At 44.0% G+C, this 4875-nt stretch overlaps 1 non-coding gene across 1 annotated transcript; it reads right to left on the reverse strand.

The window, feature by feature from the left end:
- Positions 1 to 663: 663 nt before the first annotated feature.
- Positions 664 to 798, reverse strand: LOC113915613. The gene has a single exon (XR_003517759.1). It is a non-coding gene; the product is annotated as a small nucleolar RNA SNORA1 (small nucleolar RNA).
- Positions 799 to 4875: the final 4077 nt, after the last annotated feature.

Raw genomic sequence — 4875 nt, forward strand, 5'->3', positions numbered from 1 at the left:
CTTTGAGGTCCCTCTCAGCTGCTCCTTTTATCTAATTCTTCCTTCTGTAGCTTAAGTGTACATCTGAAAAAAGCTATCTGTACAGCTCAAAATCATTTTCCCAAAGCATCAGCTAAACCGGGCCCCAGGAATAGTCCAGTAGAGGCAAAGCAAAGTGAACATTCGAGCAACAATCCTAACTGCAAACACCCACAGACAACCAGATACCAGTTCTACAATTTTTTAAGTCCATAAAAATTTTTTTAGTCAATAAATTTTTACTTAAGTAGTTTTACATGTTATGATTCATTCCACTACCCATCAAAGTCAGCTAGTTCCTAAAAAGTCTGAGTCGGCTTATCTTCAAGATAGGCCTTTTTGAAAGATCTCATGTCAACACCCCCTCATCCCCCATTGTCTGTCAGTCAGCCTTGTCACAGTTCTCTTCCTGAGCTTCTTTTCTTTTCACTGGAATATGGACATAGTGATGACATACTTCATCAGTTTCCCACCTAGTGTCTTTGGACTCTAGTTTCTTCTAATGATTCACCTTAGAGCTCTGGAAGTCGGACTGCAGAAAGTACATTGCTATTTTGGCTAGCGATCTAAAATGTATTATTTCTTAATACGTTTTTAATATGGAGGTCATTTACTTCCAATATTCACTCATGACCTTAGCAAAAAAAAAATTACAGGTCTCATCGTCACCATTGCAATACATTTACTGAGATGGAGGCATGGTCTGTGTTTCAGTTTATCCACATTAAGAATTTCTGGACACAACAACCAGCAGGGCCCGTTCTCCTGGAGAATGAGGCTTCACCTCCACATTTTTAAAGATAAGTTACGCAGATGTTACTGTCTCCACCGGTCAGTTTGGGTAGTTTCCTGTCGCTTTGCCTCTAGACCGTTGGCTCAGCCACTGCTCGGTGTGTGTTGCACCATGGTTGTCTCTTCTCCGCTAAGGGACTGCATCTTGTTCTTTCACTTCCAATCCCAAGCACAGGGTCTGTGCTTAGCAGGTGCCTGATAAATCAACACTGGATCGATGGAATGGAATTGAATCTGGACACCTCTATGCGGTCGACTCTGAGCCAGGTTCAACGATGACCCAGACAGTCTTGGATCCTGAGCACACAGAAGTTAGCAAAGAGAAGGAAGATAAATAAGTACAAGTATTCCTAACTTACTAACTATATGGTTCCTAACTTACTAACTATAGGGTTCCTAATTTACCGTTAAGAAATAAAACTCCAGGGGCGCCTGGGTGGCTCAGTCGGTTAAGCGGCTGCCTTCGGCTCAGGTCATGATCCCGGGGTCCTGGGATCGAGCCCCGCATCGGGCTCTCCCCACTCAGTGAAGAGCCTGCTTCTCTCTCTCCCTCTGCCTGCCACTCTGCCGACTTGTGCCGTCTCTCTCTCTCTCTGTCAAATAAGCAAATAAAATCTTAAAAAAAAAAAAGAAAGAAAACTCCAAAGCCCAGGATAACTGTTGTGGGGCCCTAGGACACCCGAGAGGCAGAGGTTGCCTTCAGGATCTGCTGGGGCTTGGCCTTGGAAGGACCCTGGAAAACTTTATCTGGAGGTCCTTATATAGACCTCCAGGACCTCTTCACTTCCTGGGAGCCCAGAACCCCCTGTGCAGCCCTGCCTGACTGTTTCAACACGGCCCCTTGTTGTGTACATTGTTTTCATTGCGCATGTACTGTCGACGTTGCCTCTTTTAATGTCCACAGCAGACTTTGGAGGTTACAATGAACCAAAGCTGGGAGAACAAACCCAATCCCTAGCCTGTCATTCCAAGTCCATCTTCGCTGACTGCTCTCTGCATTTCCTTAATCTGCATCTGCCTCTGGTCACATGCCTTGGGCTTGTTGCTCTCCTCCAAACACTCCCACCCCTTAACAATCAGGTTCTTTCTGCCTGACATGCCTTTTCCTGCACCACTACTCCCTTCCATGCCCACTGAGCTCCTACTTATTTTCAAAACAATCCCAAATGCCACCTCCTCCAGGCAGCCTTCCTAGATCTCTTCAGTTGGAATTCTTTTTTTCCTCCAGCTCCTGTCCCGCCACAGAACTTACACAGCATGTATGACATTCTGCTTGGGTTTGAGTTATATCTCTTACTTCAGTCACTATGTTATAAGCTTGACTAGAGCAGAGATTTTGATCTTACTGGCCTTTGTACCCACATGTATATGGGAGGTCTATGGATTTTGGCTTCAATTTCTAGGTCTTTCTGGGTATGTAAACTTAGACAAGTTATCTAATGTGCCTAAGTCTTAGTATTCCAGTCCGTAAAATGGGGGTAAAAACAATCTTCCTCATAAACTTATTGTGAGCATTAAATGAAATGCCTTGTATACAGTAATAAGGAAAATTATGTAATAACAATGAAAGCTAATATTGATTAAGTACTTACTCAGGCAATGATCGAAACTCTTTACCACTCCTCTAAAACATAGATCTGCAGGGCACATGGGTGGCTCAGTCAGTTGGGCATCTGCCTTTGGCTCGGGTCATGATCTTGGGGTCCTGGGATGGAGTCCCACATCTGGCTCCCTGCTCTGCGATGAGTCTGTTTCTCCCTCTGCCACTTCCCACCCCGCCCCCGCTCATGCTCTCTTTCTCTCTCTCAATAAATAAATAAAATCTTTAAAAAAAACATAGAGGCATCCCTCATACCCTTCACCCAGTTTTCTCCTTACATCTTATAATTGTAGCACAATATCAAAATTAGGAAATTGACATTGTTATGATGATGTGTTTATAGGTATGTGTTGTTTCATCACTTGTGTGGATTTGTGTCACCACTACCACAATCAAGATACATATTTATTGGGGCGCCTGGGTGGCTCAGTCGGGTTAAGCGGCTGCCTTCGGCTCAGGTCATGACCCCAGGTTCCTGGTATGGAGCCCTGCATCAGGTTTCCTGCTCAGCAGGGAGCCTGCTTCTCCCTCTCCCTCTGTTGCTCCCCCTACTTGTTCTCTCTCTCTTTGTAAAATAAATAAAATCTTTAAAAAAAGATACAGATCTATTCTATCTCAACAAAAACCTCCTTTATGCTCCCCCTTTATAGAAATACCAGCCTTCTCCCTTCTACCACCCTTAACTCCCGGCAACCATTAGTAGATTCTCCATCTGCAGAATTTTTTCATTTCAACAGTGTTATCTGAATGGGATGACACAGTATATGACCTTGTAAGATTGGATTTTTTTCACTCAGCATAACCTAGCCAAGTTGTTGTGTGTATCAATAGTTCATTCCTTTGTTGTCACTGAGTAATATGCCATGGTAGGGATGTACCATAGTTCAACCATTGAAAGACATCTGGGTTGTTTCCAGTTTGGGGCTATTACAAATAAAGCTGCTATAAACATTCATGTATAGGTGTTATTTGAACATAAGTCTTCATTTCTCAGGGATAAATGCCCAGGAGTACAGTTCTTGGGTTTTTTGAGAAAGAGTCAACTGTTTCCCAGAACGGCTGTACCATTTTACATTTCCACCAGCAATGTGTGAGTGATTCAGTTTCTTCACATCTTCACCAGCATTTGTTGTTATCGCTATTTTTTTTATTTTAGCTCTTCTAATAGGTGTATGGTGGCATCTCATCATGGTCTTATTTTGCATTTCCCTAAGAGCTAGTGATGTTGCCTACCTTTTCACGTGCTTGTTTTCCATCTATACATCCTCTTTGATAAAATGGCTTTTCATGTCATTTGCTCACTTTCTAATTGAATTGTTTGGTTTTTTAATGCAGAGTATTGGGAGTCCTCATATATGCTAGATATGGGTCCTTTGTTAGATATGTGGTTTGCACAATTTGCTCATGTAATCCTCATAGCATTCCCGTGAAGAGGATACTAAGATTATTTCAATTTACTAGAAGAGGCAGTTGAAGAACCAAGAGGTTAGCACGATACCCAGCACATAGCAGGTGTTTAGTGAATAATCACAGGGAGCTGTATGCAGATGGAGCTCAGACTGAAGGCACATACAACTCCTGGTACTTTGGTGGAAGTGGTGGGGCTGCTGGAGGTAAGGATGAGAAGATGCAAGTTGAAGCCAGCAGTGAGTGGGGCACTTAATATGTGACCATCAGCCCCATTTAACAAAAGGCTGAAAAGTTGAGCTACAAGCACGAGAACAGACTTCTCTCTGTCTGAAGTCCCGGTAAACCTGCTAAGACTGTTCCTTCTTTTCGTGTGCATCCTACCTCTCTCCTGTACTGCAAGTTTAATGGCCAGCTGGCCAGCTTCCACCTCGGGGTCTTGTTTACAAGGAAGGGGATTTCTCCCATGCCTGCCCTTCCCAGGGTTCTGGGAAGCACAGGCCCAGGAGTCCGAATGCCCGGTGCTGGTCCCAGCCTCGCGGTGCCAGTGTGAGAACCGAGTGCTTAACTTCCCTGAACTTTCCATCTGCACATCTGTCAGATGGGGGAAGCAATAGGCATTGACAGGCAGCCTGGTTGTGCAGATTAATGGAGGGCAGAGGTTGAGAACAAGGGCTTTGGTAACACACATGGGTCTGGAATGGAGCTCTCCCCTTTCTGTAGGTTTCTATGTAAGGTTTCTATGTAACCTTGATCAAGGAGCTGAAGTTTCCTAAGCCTTGGTTTCCTTATCTGGAAAATGGGGACAATTACAGTTCCTACCTTAGAGGGTTCGGGGGAAGATTAAATGAGATGGTGCATATCAAGTATTTATGCAGATCCTATCTCAAGAAGAACATGATTCCTACAAACTAACATTTATTGAGCACTTACTTTGTGCCAGATCTGCTCGTCTTAAGTTGGGTTCATCCAAAATAAGATTAGACACCAGACAAGGATATAGATGTAGGAAGTTGATTTGGGAGGGGGCCCCAGGAAGCAGAGTGAGAGAGGGGCAG

This window comes from Zalophus californianus, chromosome 11, assembly GCF_009762305.2.
Source record: "Zalophus californianus isolate mZalCal1 chromosome 11, mZalCal1.pri.v2, whole genome shotgun sequence".
NCBI lineage: Eukaryota > Metazoa > Chordata > Mammalia > Carnivora > Otariidae > Zalophus > Zalophus californianus.